General features: G+C 37.4%; 1 protein-coding gene across 1 annotated transcript in view; it reads right to left on the bottom strand.

Moving 5' to 3' along the window:
• LOC120413418 (sodium- and chloride-dependent neutral and basic amino acid transporter B(0+)) overlaps window positions 1–17,004 on the bottom strand; it is a 205,739-nt gene that overhangs the window by 89,095 nt on the left and 99,640 nt on the right. The window lies entirely within an intron of this gene.

The raw sequence follows: 17,004 nt of genomic DNA, 5'->3' as shown, positions 1-17,004 counted from the left end.
TGGATTGTTAGTCCAACTGCCTACCAGCGACTCCACCGAGGCAGGACCCAGGGAGACGACTCCTACACCTGGACTGAGCTAACGACCTAACTTTTTTTTTAAGGTTAGTCCGGGGCCAACATTTACTTCCCTTCCGACGGAAGGCGTGATCAAACAAATCTCGTCTCGAAAAATGCCATATCATTAAGTAAAGTAAGTAAAGAAACCCCCAAACACGACACGACTCATCTTTCGCAACCATTCTAAACGAGCTACCGTGCTAGATATGAACCTAGCAACTAAAATCGACATTGTTCACTTCGGAACTACCCATTCCGTGCAGTGTAATAATCATTATTATTTGCCAATTTTCTGAGCCGGCTCGGTCGCCCCGTTCTCGTAACACAATTCTGACAGTTCTGCTGCCGCTGTTGGCTCGTTGAATTGTTCAAAACCAATCACGACTGTCTAGTTCCGCCAACTAATTTTCCCGCACTCCCCCAAACCACCCACAAACACACACACGCTCACGCAACAATAACGATTTACTCTAGTAGAATGTGACCCACTCACCACCCACAGCAAGGTCATCGCTGGTGACCTTCCCACCTGAAACATTCTTTTTCCCTCATTTCATTCATCGACAAAAGCAACTTCATCATGTAAATAGTCTCGTCTCGTGTTACGAAACCGCAATTTTCACCACACCAGCCACCGGTGAGCGTCGCGACGCCAAAATTGACCGCGAAGCGTCGCTAGGGTGGTTCAAGGTTATTTTGTTGTAAAATAATAGCAATTTTTTGTCCTGGTTTTCTACACCCAAAGGAAAAATATATCTCAAAATCTGCAACAGTGGATTTGCTGCAGAAAATGACACATTTTATAACATTTTTTGCAGCAAGCCCATAGATCATTTTTGCCCGCGTGTAAACATTTCTGTGATCTGCAGTTCTCACCAACACATATAATGCTGGCCCGTCCTTGAGCAACATTTCAGAGAGAAGATTATGTTGGTGCTCTTTCAATCTCATTTCATCAAGCGTCCATGGCGCGGTGGTAGCGTGTCGGATCAAATACCAAGAAGTTGGTGGTTCAATCCTCGTTCTGTAATGGTTTTTTTTTGTGAAATACAATCAAAAAGCTGTCGGTAATGTCGATAATTGTCGGTAACGGGCAAAAATGTCATACCCCTATATCGCAAAAAATGCATGAGGACAGTTTTCATGCAGATTCTGATATACTTTCATGCCGCCATGTATCACAATCATGCGACCGCCGGTTGGGTGTATATTTACCAAAAAAATATGATTATTTAAAAAGATTATATCTCTTAAACCATTATATTATATCTGAAAACCAATTACTATTGCAAAACAACTGAACTGCGTTTTAAAATGCGTTTTTAAAATGTTTTTTTATGCAAATGTTGAACCATGGCTTGATAAAATGCGCCGTTTTTGAGTTAAAACCGTATTTAGTTAAACGTTTTTAGAAAAAAAATTCTTTAAAAAAAGAAAATGGTGTCCAACCTCGTGCATCTCTAAAAACAACAAAAAATGAAAAGCTGAGAAAATTGTCTTTATTTTCTATTTCGGAAAATAGTTTTTATTTTAATGATACCTATAAGGCTTTCAATATTCAATAGATGACTCCACAGAAACTATTGATCCGATTTTTAATGTTAAAAAGTGAAACTCGTGTGAAATTTTCTTAACCTTACTAAAATATATCAGATCTCTGAAATCACGACTTCAATTTTAAAGCTTTATTTGAAAAGTTCCTTTAAACACCCTTTCAAAAAAATCTTGTTTTCAAAAGGACTTTAATCAAAGGAGGAGGATTTTCTCAGTTTTTCAGAAATATTTTTTTCAGAGAATGACCAGGATTAATACTTAAAAAAAACTTAAAACATTTTTTTTTGAAAGTTCTAACCTCAAAATGGTTTTAAATCAACCATCTGCATTTTATAAAAAAAATCATAAAGGTAAATTCCATTATTATTTTCAGAAACTTTTAGGGCTATAGTGACGGCGTCCGCCATACCCTATTGCTTAATTTTTTTCTCTTTTTGTCCATTAAATCATCTCAAATAATGTAAAAAATCCGATTTTTTTCTTTTTTTATTTTCTGAACCACCCTACTCAGATGGTCAGTAGAGTGAAACGAGGAAAAAATTAAAAACCCATCTTCATTACACTTCTCGCTGAGATGCTGCCTCTTTTCCCTCTGTGTCGGTGGTCGGTGCTCGTTAGTCGGAAGAGGCTTGCAGTAGAGTTCGGCAGCATAGAAAGAGGGTCCTTCGGAATGTGGTTCCGCCTGGTCCTCAAGTGATGGACAAATCATGCAAACATTGAACCTTCACTCGAAAAAAAGGGAAGTTGTGCCAAAGTGAAACTTTTCAATTACGTGTTTTGATGGGTGTGTGTGAGGGGGGTTTTGTGGGTTAGAATGTGTCCAATTTTAACTAATTGACGCACAAACTTTTAGCTCAGTAGAAAAGTTCAAAATTGTTCAGCTGTTTTCCACAGCTGCAATCCGTCCAATTCATTGAGCGAGTTGCTCACGCCACCCGATTAAGCCATTATGGTAATGAAATATTGATCAATAAATTTCCATAATGATTCTCAAGAGAGCCAATGTATGAGCATTCGTGTTAGCCCAGCAGAATCCAGTTCCAGAGCAATTTTCATAGCACACTATTATACACTTTTGTGTCGCTTACGTTGTTTTGCTCCAGTTTGGGTAGTTTTGCCCCAAACTATCGATTTGCAACGCTTTTACCCACCGTGTATCATGTCGTAGGATTCTGCTTTAAAAGATTTCTTTGAAAAGAAGAAAACATGCCAAGCAGCCCACACTCGCTTTCATGAATGATTTCGTTGCTCGCTGTAGCGACAGCTCAGTGCCTCGGGGATTTGGCAACACTTCTTGGGATGAATCTTTCCCCATTTGAATCGTTTGAAATGTATGTTCTTTCTGCGCGATAATGTCGTGTAATTTTTTGATAATTTAAAACAACTTTTTCAGGATTGCATCTATTAAGTTTAGAAAATTAAACTAAATAAAAAAACTAACTTTTCACCATAACCTAAAAAAGGCCATTCACGCCAACTTTCCCGCACTCTATCGTCATTTCGACTGGCACCGATATGGAGTTCGAACAGCACAAGAGAAGAGTGAGAGAAAAAAAAAGTCATCGTACCTGATGTGAACCAAATTTGGACAAAAGTGGTTATCTCTGGTTGGACAGAAGATAACAAAAAATGTATCGGAAGCCCCAGTTTCCGAAGTGCGAACTGTGAAGGGGGTGGACAATCTGCTGCTGCGTGGGGAGTGTCGATGAGGTGGGAAAAGTGCAGCAGGGGTGAAGCGGTGGAGTAAACGGAGCGATGTGGGGTCACTGAAGCGGTAGGCTTTTCTCCGAAAAATGTGCGGTGGGGAAGATTAGGGATTTTGTGAAAAAAGGTATTTATTTTGATTTTAAAAATAAATAAATCTAAATTTTGGGCATATTCAGCGAAAAAATTAAATCAAATGAAAAAATAAAAATGCACTCAAGACGGTTATAGTTAAACTTGCATCATTAGTTACGATATACCTAAATTTCGGCAATATTTTCGGTGCTTTTTATAGGAACAGTAAAATTGTGCTTTAAAAAGACATCGTTTTATAAACTAAATATCAATACATCAACCTAAAAATTTGTTCATTTATTTTCAAAAAAATGTCATAATGGAATCAAAATTAATGTTCCAAACTTAATGATTGAGTAACATGTTGTTTCAAATGGGGTTCAGACAAATATTCTTTGAATATTATTTAATTTGTTGTAGTTAGGTACATGAAAATAATGACTGAAAAAGATTTTATCTTAAGTCCGGAAGATTTCAAAAAAGTGTGTTTTGAAAGAAACTGACCTTCTTTTATTTTTTTTTAATTTATTTATTACTTTATTGTTGGTTTTGATTGTATTTGGCTTATTCTACCACCTCCTATCATTTTAATTGTAACACCTTTTGCCTTTTCAATTTTTTCCTTTTTTTAATGCCAATTTTTAAATTTTTCTTGTTTTTCACATTTTTTACACTTTACAATTATCATTAAAATTGTTACAAAAAAAATAAAGAGGCAAAGCATGGGTTATCGCAAAAATTACCGCACATTCATTTTTACAAAAATCTCGAAAATGTTGGTAGAAAACACAGCCAAAGTTGACCCCTGAAAAAATTGCATTTGATTAAACATCGGCGGTCACCTAATTCAAGGCAAACTTCTAAGCCTAAAATATTTTAAAATTCCATGAGTTTTTCTTTCCAATGCTTTTTTAACATTCCAACGCCCAAGGCTCCAAAAAAGTTGGAACGGTAACTTCAACTCAATGGTTCTCGGGCATAACTCAACCAATCAAGATGATTCTTCTTTCCAGTGATTTGTTAGGATGTCTAGATGATTCTAGAACTTTGCAGAACTTAATTTGATCAAATCTGTAATTTTTGCGATCAAAAACATCGTTCCAACTTTTTTTTTCGCGTGTAAAAAAAATTCGCCAAAAATTCCGCGGAGGCAGTCGTTTTGAAAAAAGGTGGAACGATGTTTTCGGTCGCAGAAATTACAGATTTGATCAAATTAAGTTCTGCAAAGTTCTAGGATCATCTAGACATTCTAACAAATCACTGGAAACAAGAATCGTCCCGATTGGTTGTGTAATGCCCGAGAACCAGCGAGTTGAAGTTACCGTTCCACCTTTTTTGGGAGGCTTGGGCGTCCGTGTAAGTTGGACATGCGTTGGGCGTTCCAGTGTTAAGATAAAAATTGACTGAAAAATGGTTTTTGATGAACTTTCGATTGAAGTTGGAAACTGGTAAGCCACTAAAAAAATTATTGATAAAAATATTTGATCAAATTTTATTACTAAGCATTTGAACCATTCAACAAAAGTCTTCATTGAATGTTTGCCAAAAAAAAATGTAATAGAGCAATTCCAGCTCAAATCAAGAATTTTTCTGGTACTTTTGTACCCGACCCTCTCCGATTTCAATGAAACTTTGTAGACATGTTATCCTAGGCCTATATAAGCCATTTTTGTGTATATGGAGCCAATAGTACTCGAAAATAACATTTGAAAAAGGCGTAAGGTTTTAAAATATTTTTGTATTTTGTAATTTAAAAATTACTGTATCTCGAAGCCGTTGCATCGTATCAAAAAGTGGTCAAACACAAACTTGTAGGAAATTGGACGGGCTTTCTGAAAAAATACACTGAAACAAAAATACACACCACTTCTATGAGATTTTTTTGATTTTTAAGTTTATAAGTCAATTTTAAGGTGATTTCACGATTTTTTCGCTCAAAATTTTTGAAGAAATAGCCTTAGATGTTACAAAAAGACTCACGAAAAATGCAGGATGGTATGTCTCTCCTAAAAAAATACATAAATCATTTACTCAAACTGTTTTTTTTAAAGTGGTCTAAACGTCAAAATTTTCAAAAACCGACAGTGGAAATCGATTCCTCAGACAATTTTACATGAAAGTCTCCATATTGACCATTGTCCTAAGTCCAATCCTTGGGAAGTCGCTGTCTTTAAAAATAAAAATGATGAAAAAAATGATTTTTTTGTGGTTTTTGGCAATTTCTATATGACAGACCTGGTTTTTTAGTCTCGTAAATATTTTTACCGGAAAGCTCGTCCAATTTCCCATAAGTTTACCTTTTACAGCTTTTCAATTTAACTGGTTTTATTATTTATGTAAGCTTATTTACTATCCAGGTTTCTACCACACTGAAAAAATATTCAATTTACAGTTATGAGCAATGTAATTAAACTTATATCTGTTAGGCCATACATCTAATTGAAATGCTGTCAAAGACAAACTTATGGGAAATTGGGCGAGCTTTCCGGTAAAAATAATTCCGAGACTAAAAAACGAAGTCTGTCATATAGAAATTGCCAAAAACCACAAAAAACAGTTTTTTCATCATTTTTATTTTAAAAACCGCTGTATCTTCCCAAGGATTGGACTAAGGACAATGGTCAATATGGAGACTTTCATTTAAAATTGTCTGGGGAATCGATTCCCACTATTGGTTTTTGAAAATTTTGACGTTTAGACCACTTTAAAAAAAACAGTTTTAGTAAATGATTTTTGTATTTTTTTAGGAGAGACATACCATCCTGCATTTTTCGTGAGTCTTTTTGTAACATTTTAAGCTATTTCCTCAAAAAAATTTTGAGCGAAAAAAAATCGTGACATCACTTTGAAATTTAACTTTTAAACTTAAAAATCAAAAAATCTCATAGAATTGGCGTGTATTTTTGTTTCAGTGTATTTTTTCAGAAAGCCCGTCCAATTTCCTACAAGTTTGTCTTTGACCACTTTTTGATACGATGCAACGGCTTCGAGATACAGTATTTTTAAATTACAAAATACAAAAATATGTTAAAAACTTACGTCCTTCTCAAATGTTATTTTCGAGTACTACTGGCTCCATATACACAAAAATGGCTTATATAGGCCTAGGATAACATGTCTACAAAGTTTCATTGAAATCGGAGAGGGTCGGTTACAAAAGTACCAGAAAAATTCCTGATTTGAGCTGGAATTGCTCAATAATAACTAGTATGACGAATTGCTAGTTTACCCAATGATTTCATTAACTTTCTTTTGATTAATTAAAATTGTTCAATTACCGACAGAAACCGAAAACAAAGTAAAAGATTTCTCTTAATGTTTTATATTTGTTTCTTTCATTTTCAGTATTTCCAAAAGCTTTTTTGCTATTTTAAATTCTTATGTTTTACTAAGTTTTCTGAATTTTTGATTTTTTTTTTGTTTGTTTATAATTAAATTGAGCAAATCAAAGCAAATCGACTCTGGGAGAGAGGCAAAATATAAAGTTCAGAACAATATTTAAAAATTATAATAATTTGCATAGTATGTAGTTTGTTATATTTTCCAGGTAGTCAAAACCTGGCAAAAATTGATGCTGTCAAATAATATTTGTATTTTTCTCAAAGTCATGAACACAATTCACGAATTCAAGAATTGAGTTTATTCTGTGCAGTAGAACACGAAAAACATATCTGCAAAGAATATATACTAAATGCGAAAATAAAATGAAAATCGCTGCGTTCTTGTGATTTTGAAGTAAAATGTTGAAACATGTAAAACATGTTAAGATAACAAGGAATTTAAAAATAAAGATTTTTTTTTATTTGAATTGGAAAATTGATTTTTTTTTTTCTCAAAATCCCATCATTGAACCATCGATCACCCCACCATACACGATTACCCCCTTCACCCTTCCCCCACAACGGGGTGGGGTTGAACCGATTTTCTTCATGTTTTATTCAGCCACCCTCATCGGTGGCGGCCTCTCGCGTCAAACTTGTGGCCCCTTCGATAATGAACGGCGGAAGAGGAAAAAGTGCTTTTTAACTGGCACCTATTTCTCAAATCTAGGCTTCGACTCCGTTGACCACAACGCCGTTTGGGCGCCAATTGAAATTGAAATCAAGCATTACGTCAACTCCCCCCTGCGCCCAATTGAGCTTTCTAGTAAGTGCTTGTGCTGAAATGGTTTATTTTTATGTTTTTTGGCCTCGTCTGGGTGACCGGGGGGAGTCTTAATTACGCATTGGCACTTGCGGCTTATGACAGTGATTATTTTTCTGGGAGGGAGGGTGTTAAAACGTGAGAAATGGCGCCCAATCGCGCTCTTGAATGCCCAAAAATGGGGTGCCTATTTTTGCTCTAAAGTGTGACTCAACTTAAAGGCTTCACGCGCTGCTGATGGCTTTTTTTTGGTCCAGACTGAGCATTAAACGGTTGCGCGCGCCCACCCTTCACACCAAAGTGGATCATCACAATAATCATAATAATCCCATCGTAATCCAATTTTGCGCCTGTTTGGCCCACAGTCTGGTTTCGAGCGAGCCGGCAATGCATGCTGCTGCGGTCCTAGACTGATGGAAACGATTTGTTTTGCTTTCGTCAGAGAAATGAAAAACGAGCTCATTCAACTGGACATATTGTTGAAAAATGAAGCAGATCTGAGTGCTTTACGTTGAGTGGTTCAAGGTTGACCTTACATATTCAGTGTTAATTTTGGCTAAACAAGATTCAAAAGGGATTTATCATCTGTGGATTTTTGTTGATCTGATCCTAACTTGTTTTCTTAACAGTTTTGAATTTTTTGACAACTTATAGACAAACCAGTAATAAACAAAAAATAAAATAAATTGTTCGCTCTACAGCATTGTCTTGACGTTCTCGATTGCGAGATTCCTACTCGAAACTGGGTGTCCGAAGGCTCTTTTCACACCTTAGCTTCCATCCACCCCGGGATTCGAACTGACGCCCTTTGGGTTGATGGTCCAACTGCCTACCAGCGACTCCACCGAGGCAGGACCCAGGGAGACGACTCCTACGCGATTGGGCTAACGACCTCACCTCTGGGTTAGGCCGGGGCCAACATTTACTTCCTCGTCCGACGGAAGGCGTGATTAGACAAATCTCGTCTTGAAAAATGGCACCGGGATCTTCTGGGATCGATCCCAGGCCGACTAGGTGAGAGGCAATCACGCTTACCCTTATACCACGGGTCCCGTAGGTTTAGGGGTACCCCGAACCAGCATTCAACTTAACAATTGTAGCACCAACGGGGTCAAAACTTACGCGAAGCACCAAGGGGGTCCAAAAAGTTGGAAATGCAACTTCATCCGGTTGCATCTCTGCGAAAACTCAACCGATTTAGATTATTCTCGTTGCATTCGATCCTGAAGGATGTCAAGAATCACCCACAACAAGGTGGATCCAAAACAGATGCGTCTACCCTATGTTACAATGAAAAAGGCATTTCCAACTTTTTTTCCAAGTGTTCAAAGTGCCGGTGTATTTGCATTTCCAACTTTTTTGACCCCATTGGGGCTACAAGTGTTAAATTAAAAGGAGATCTAACGTACATAAAAATATAAAGTTTTCAAAAATAATGCTGACATCAACATGACTTATTTTTTTAATTTGCTCATTTCATGAAAAATCAACATGAACATAGAAAATCAAAGCCAACAAAACTCTAAAGCGATATTTTTCTCATGAATTTCCGCTTTCAAACTTCAACGCCCAACTCGACCCCAAAAATAAACAGATTTGGTTCAACATTGGCAGAGAAATTTATTTTTGCCTAAGGAATCCAGCCAGAGGGTTCACCTAGGTTTTTCTAAATTTTTAAATGTTTTTTGTCGCCCTATTGTTCAACCTTTTTTATTAAATGTCTAACAATTAACAATAAACAACATAATTGAAAAAATGCGGTCTTACCAACAAAAGTATAATTCAAATGTTGATTTCAAATTGTTTAAAAATTGTTTATAAGTTTATTGAAATACATAGATCAAGTTTTTCAACTCAAGGGAAATAGTTGTAAAATAACTTTAGAAACAACTAAAGAAAAGGAATTGTTAAAGAAAAGTGAGGGTTATTTTAACCGAATTGGAATTTCGCAAAAAATGTTTAATTTGCCTACCAAATTGATTGGTATAATTATGTTTTTTTTCTCTTTATCTTGATAAACTGCAAACACTATTTTTTCCCTTTTTTATAATGTTTGAAAATAAAAAAAAACACATCAAAAAATTAAAAGAGGTGGAAAAATCTAACGGTCACAAAAATCAGTAATGAAGCGTTGTTCTCGACTGCATTACACAATTAGGTTGTTTTTCGGCTCAGCAGTCAGAGACAAATTCAAAAACTTGTAGTTTTTTCTTTATTCCGACGTTTCGACGCGATATGCGGTCTTCTTCAGGGGATTCTGTAGGGACATTAACAAAAACATAGCAATACGAAAATCATCAAGTCACAATAGTACAAATCTTACAGAAAATACAGTTTTCATGTCCGGGGGCTTTTCAGCTAAAGCTGCATTTGTCAGGGAAGGTAGCATCAAAAGGTGCTGTGAACATGACCAGAAAATGTGTTTAGATAGTTGCAAAAAGTGGAAAACACTAACATAATTACTGTTCTGGAGCGCCAAAACAGCTAGATCTTCGATCAACAACGAACACGGAGCAATATCACCTCAAGACTAACCGACAAATAGAAAAACTAGACAGACAAAACTTTGCATGCAACTTGCATGCAAGGTCGTGTGGGTACTGCTGGATGTTATCTAGACGAACAGTACTAATCCTGCTCTTCTTCCCTGACATTCGTGTTTTGTTTTGGTTTTGGCTTTCGTTTCTTCGTTTTTACCAAATGCAAAATTCCACCATAAATCGAACTCAAACCTTCAACATCACTCCTTTTGTTGACAGTTTGATCCGTAGTGAAAATATGACACATTTCTAGAATTTCCAGGGCAGGTTTGGCTCGATGTTGGTCCAGGATCTCGGTCTTCTCCAGCGCGAAACGGTGTTGCTCCTCGATGCTGTGTTGGATGAGGGCAGTTCGGTCCTTCAGCCGGTGAATCTCGGTGTCATCATCAGCGTTCAGCAGCTCATCCCACTTGTTGATGTCTGATTGGTGCTTGCTGATCCTCGATTTCAAGTACTGCGTCGTGTAGCCTACGTAGGTTTTTTCACAGTCGCCGCACGGGATCTTGTAGATAACATTGGTTCTCATGTTGGGGGGGATTGGGTCCTTTGTCCTTGTGAACATGTTGTTGATCGTATGTTCGTTTCGGGTGGCCAACATGATGTTAGGGAAATCCGCCCTAAGCGACTTCTTGAGGCGACATGTTAGTTTGTCCACCCACAGTAGGGGTCGATACAGCTTTACAGTCGTGGTCGTGTCTGCCGTCACTGTATGCGGGTGTTCATTCATCCTGTTGATCAGCCTGTGTCGCAGTGATGTGGGGTAGTGGTTCACTTGTAGTTGTCTGTCAATGATGGCCTTCACCTGTTGTTCATCAATGTTCGTGCTGAATGAACGTACTCTGCGTACGAAATTTGCAACCATATTCATTTTGATGTGTAGTGGGTGGTACGAGAAAAAGTCCAAAAAGCGGCCAGATGCCATGGGCTTGGCGTACCACTCTGTTCGCACCGTCTGGTCTTCTTGACGCACAAGAACCATATCTAAGTAGGGAAGTCTTCTGTCTTTCTCCATCTCACACGTAAACTGTAGGTTGCTGTCATAGCTGTTGAAAGCATTCAGGACGGCGTCAACGCGATCGGCCGGTACTGCAAGCACCAAATCATCAACGTACTTCCGAAGTAGTGGGAGTGTGAAATCCAACCTCTCAACCACTTCATCCAACAGCATCTCCATGATCAGGTCAGCAGCGGTTGGTGAGAACGGGTTCCCCATGGCGGTGCCGAACGTTTGTAGTATTTTCCACGGTAAGAAAAATAACTACATTCAAGACAGAACTCTACAATCTCTTTGAAGAGTTTGTCGTCTATCATGGTGTGTGGTTCGATCTTATTCCACATTTTGCTTATCGAGCCGAACCAGCGTTTATGGCTGAAAGGCTCGTTAATAAAGACAACTAACTAACTAACATTTTGCTTATGGAATCGGTCACAAGTTTCCTCGGAATACATGTGAAGAGGGAAACGACATCGAACGACACCAACACATGGTCCGGTGGGAGTCGGAAACCATTGATAAATTCGCAAAAGCTGAACGAATCTGTTATGTTGTACGCACTATCGATCGATGTTCTCACAATACGGCCTATGTACTTGGACAGCATGTACGAGGGGGCACCGATGTTGGGAACCACAGGTCTAAGTGGCAGGTTTGGTTTGTGGGCTTTTGGGAGTTCGTAAATCCTAGGGCAAGCAGCGGACTTGGCTTCCAATTGTCCCGCTTCCTTCGTGGTGATTATTTTGGAACCCACCAGCTTTTTGACAAGTGCATTGTTGGTTTTTTGGTATCCTGATGTCGGGTTCGCTTTCACTGCTTTGTATGTGTTTGCATCGGCCAGCAACGCGAGCATCTTGTCGTTGTAGTCACCCCTACTGTATCGACCCCTACTGTGGGTGGACAAACTAACATGTCGCCTCAAGAAGTCGCTTAGGGCGGATTTCCCTAACATCATGTTGGCCACCCGAAACGAACATACGATCAACAACATGTTCACAAGGACAAAGGACCCAATCCCCCCCAACATGAGAACCAATGTTATCTACAAGATCCCGTGCGGCGACTGTGAAAAAACCTACGTAGGCTACACGACGCAGTACTTGAAATCGAGGATCAGCAAGCACCAATCAGACATCAACAAGTGGGATGAGCTTCTGAACGCTGATGATGACACCGAGATTCACCGGCTGAAGGACCGAACTGCCCTCATCCAACACAGCATCGAGGAGCAACACCGTTTCGCGCTGGAGAAGACCGAGATCCTGGACCAACATCGAGCCAAACCTGCCCTGGAAATTCTAGAAATGTGTCATATTTTCACTACGGATCAAACTGTCAACAAAAGGAGTGATGTTGAAGGTTTGAGTTCGATTTATGGTGGAATTTTGCATTTGGTAAAAACGAAGAAACGAAAGCCAAAACCAAAACAAAACACGAATGTCAGGGAAGAAGAGCAGGATTAGTACTGTTCGTCTAGATAACATCCAGCAGTACCCACACGACCTTGCATGCAAGTTGCATGCAAAGTTTTGTCTGTCTAGTTTTTCTATTTGTCGGTTAGTCTTGAGGTGATATTGCTCCGTGTTCGTTGTTGATCGAAGATCTAGCTGTTTTGGCGCTCCAGAACAGTAATTATGTTAGTGTTTTCCACTTTTTGCAACTATCTAAACACATTTTCTGGTCATGTTCACAGCACCTTTTGATGCTACCTTCCCTGACAAATGCAGCTTTAGCTGAAAAGCCCCCGGACATGAAAACTGTATTTTCTGTAAGATTTGTACTATTGTGACTTGATGATTTTCGTATTGCTATGTTTTTGTTAATGTCCCTACAGAATCCCCTGAAGAAGACCGCATATCGCGTCGAAACGTCGGAATAAAGAAAAAACTACAAGTTTTTGAATTTGTCTCTGACTGCTGAGCCGAAAAACAACCTAACAAAAATCAGTATAAAATCATTTTTTTTTTCATTGCAAAACGCAGGAATTATATTTAGATTGTTTTTCAGCCTGCTATTATTATTAATTTTTGATTTTCTTGTTCAAAATATTCTTAAAATTTAAAAGAACTGCTGCATACAGAATGACACGAATTTATATAAAATATTTGATGACTGCAATACATAATTTTTTGAAAGCCCAGTAAGGGCGAAACAAGTGTTTAAATTTTTGTCCCTCTGCCCTAATCGTGGTCAAGGGGCGATCCAATTTCAAGAATTCACAAATGCATTTATTTTCAAATTTTCACGGTTTTCTCCGATCTTTGAATCAAAAGATCAACAATATTGAAGAGCTTGAATGTAATCGATTTGGCTATAAAATATAAAAAATAACAAACTTATCAAAATATATCAAGATTTTTCCTTTTTAATATCCTATGACCCATTTTTTATTTTAGGGTGTTTTGAAATACTAATGGAAATTCAAAACCAGTCACTTGATCTTTACAAAAATCCTAATATTCTGAACTGTTAACTATCGATTAAACAAATTATGTCTATATTTTTTTTGTTATGGTAAAAAAAATTCCCTCGAACTTCGAATAAAATTTGTACTTGTCTTATTTCAAAATTCTGCTCAACAATTAACAAATAAAAATGAAAATAGATTATTAAAAATTTCAGATTATACTGCTGCATGTTTTAAAATTGCATACTCACAGAATATTATTTAAAACCTTGTTTTAATCCTTCCCACTTTGATGCGTTTTCCACAATCAATTGCAAACGCTTCCAATTTGAAAATTTTCAAAAAAAAAGTCTATCCGTAAATTTTTCCAAATTTATCCTCAAGCAGTTGAAAGACAAAGTGTTGACATCCGAGCCGATACTGTTAAGATTATTTGAAAATCAATTCTGTTTTACATCGTCCAAAATTCAACGAGAGAGTCAACTGTTTAAAGTATGCACGGCATGGATAGATTATGAAAGACAGTTTTGGAAAACTTGAATTATAATTTTATTTTCATCCAAAAATTTAAATAGTCCAATTTCTGGAAATTTGAGAAATTATCCGACAATACACCAAATTCAAGCGGAATTAAAAATTTCAATAACTTGCTCCAAACATTTGAAAGTATTGAATTGTTATTTCACCACAGAAAAATGTGTTTAAAGTTTATAAAAAAAACAATTTAAATTGGATTTTGAAGTTAAATTCAACGCATCACTTTGTTGTTTTAGAGATGAAATCGGTCAGATTTATTTTAGAAAAGTTATCAGTCATGAAAAAAATATTTCTGCAAAATGCTTACTTTTATTTTCACCAGTAATATTGCAGGACAGCAATATTACTGGTTAAAATAACAGTCCTGTAAAACTTTCTTGCGACATATTATTAATATTTTATGAACATAAATCAGAACAATTTCCAACAAATTTTATGAAAAATTTCCGTTTCCCAGGCTTCAGTAACCCAGAAAAATTGGAATCCCTACAAAATAGTCTCAAAAACAACAACCAATCAAATTGTTTATCAAAACTTCCTGCGTCCTCTTCAAAGACCATTTCCAGACCAAAAAAACCAAACCCACACTCGATTGGTTTGTTGTCTCAAGTGATTCATTCAACCGCTCCTTTCCAGAACGATATCTTTTCGTAAACTCTGCTCCAATTACTGTACGGGAGAATGCCTCAAAAGACACTGCCTCTGCTGCGGGCAAAATTTCACACACCTGTGTAATCAAAACTTGGCAATTGAAGCGGAAGGCCCCTGCTTTTGTGTCGGTTAGATACGTTTTAGAATCTGATTTCACAACCTGGAGAATACATTTTGGAAGGGGGGAGAGAACCAAGTTGCTTCTTTGGGGAAATCACTTTCGCCAAAGGGCTATCATTGCTGACGTAAGAGAGCTAGGGGAAAGAGATTGAAAGCTTTCGAACTTTGTCAGTGTTTGGTTGCGAGGATTTTTAAATGACTTAAATTTGCCGACCATTTATAAAAAAAAATTGTTTTCCTCAATCCTCAAAAATATTTTTTTAAATTTTTACTTTTAAAACATTTTGTCACACTCGACAAAGTTCTACACCCTGTCTAAAAAACTCAAAAGTATCGGCAATGGTATATTGCCGGCAAAATTTCATTTTCATGTCGGCAAGGAAAACTTTTTGATTTCGATCCACCCAGCGATCTTCGCTAGGGACTCCACTGGGGTTGCTGTTGCCAAGTGGGTGGTGGGTGGGTGGCCCTCGTTTTACGACGACGTCGGCGTCGCTCGTTATGTTCTCCTTCTGTCCTACAGATATTGTCGTGTAGGTGTTTATTGATTTCGTCGAAGCTTTTATGAGAGGACAAAACGAGAGACGAAACACTTTTTCTTTTTTTGGTTGTGATCCCATTTCTGTTTATAAATATTTCTTCACTGAATGCAGTGCTCAAAAGTGGGTTATCGACGGACGACCCCTCGACGAACGGGCAGACGACATTGGTCAGGACAATGGAAGCTAGCGGAAAAGGGATTTACAAAGGGAAGGGAAGTGTCGCGATACTTGGCACGGGCACGATTTTGGGATTATGACAACATAATCTGGGGCACGAAAAGTTGGAGGCGAGTTGCTGTTGGGTGCCAAGGATATTGTCGCGTTTTTCACTGTTTAATGACACTAACTTTTGTTAATTGCCAAAGGGTGGGCAAGTTTGTAGAAAATGTCTTGCCAAGACATGCAGGCAGACAGCTAACTGTTCGAAGAACTCAAATTTGATGTTCGCAAAAACCTGTACTGACCATCCCAACTCAGTTTGTTGTAGACACCGAGTTACGAAAAAAAGCACCATGATCAGCCCAGTCTCATCTCATCATTAAAGAAATTGTGCAACAGTCACCACACACATGTATCAAACTGCTTCGATTGGGAAAATTACTTCAGACTTGCCCGAGTCTTCGGCTATCGAAACGAAAGCAAGAGTGTTCGAAATCAAACACACACTTGAGAAAAGCAAAGATGAGCACCCATAAAAGCAAAGAGCATGAATTAAAAAAAAAACACAAACATTCATGCGAAATTCCGATAAAAGCTCTCTCGCCAAGCGTGAATCAAAGGTAAATAAACGCCACTCCACGGATTCAGATTCGCGAGCTGCGCGTTTGCAAAGAAAATAAACTTTTTTTTTCTCTTGCGAGGCGTCTCGAGATTTGGCAAAGTTACCCGCGTGATCATCTTCAGCCGGCGCAAATGTAGGGTTATCCAATTTTTTTGAGTGTCTTTTTTTTGCAAAATAGCGCCTTGAAGTCGTTTGCGAATTTTACCTTCAAGTGAAGAGGGGAGGAGCTTTGCGGTCGAGGGTGGGTTTCAACGATGTATAAAAGCAATTATTTCAGTGAAATTTGCGGTTTTTAGAATAAACATTAACACGTTGAAATAATTAACCCAAAAAATTTACTATTTGAACATTTGGCCCTTTTGAAATGTTAGTCAAAATATTATTTTCGAAAACATCAGAAAATTTCACAAATGTTTCTTGTGTTGTTTTTTAACATTGAAAATTGGACCATTAGTTGCTAAGATATTGGCATTAGAAAATTGTAGGCTGCAGAGATGATTACTTATGGGCAAAAAAATCAAAGAGCTGCACATTTTTAGTTAAAATCAAAATCTGAGTTTTCCACTCTTGAAAATTGTGATTTTTATCAAGTTGCTGTATATTACTTTTCAATTGCAAATTCGATTATACATTTAAAAACTGCAGTATAAAAATTTAGTTGGACAACATTTTTTTTTTTCAAAAAAAAATAATTCTGAGCTTTGGCCGTGTTTCTTTTGGTTTGAAAATGGCGGGTTTTAGTCCCCTAAACTTATCAAAAAATTCAAACACAAAAAAAAAACAATTTTAAAATTGATTTTTTGTTTAAATAAAGTTAATTTAAAGATCAGCATTTTTTACCCAAATACCGTAAAACGTGGAGACTTTGATAGCCGGGGTGACTTTGATAGGTTCGCG

Source organism: Culex pipiens, chromosome 3, assembly GCF_016801865.2.
Source record: "Culex pipiens pallens isolate TS chromosome 3, TS_CPP_V2, whole genome shotgun sequence".
Taxonomy (NCBI): Eukaryota; Metazoa; Arthropoda; class Insecta; order Diptera; family Culicidae; genus Culex; species Culex pipiens.
Note: the sequence above shows the minus strand (reverse complement) of the source record. Positions and strands in the feature narration are given on the sequence as shown.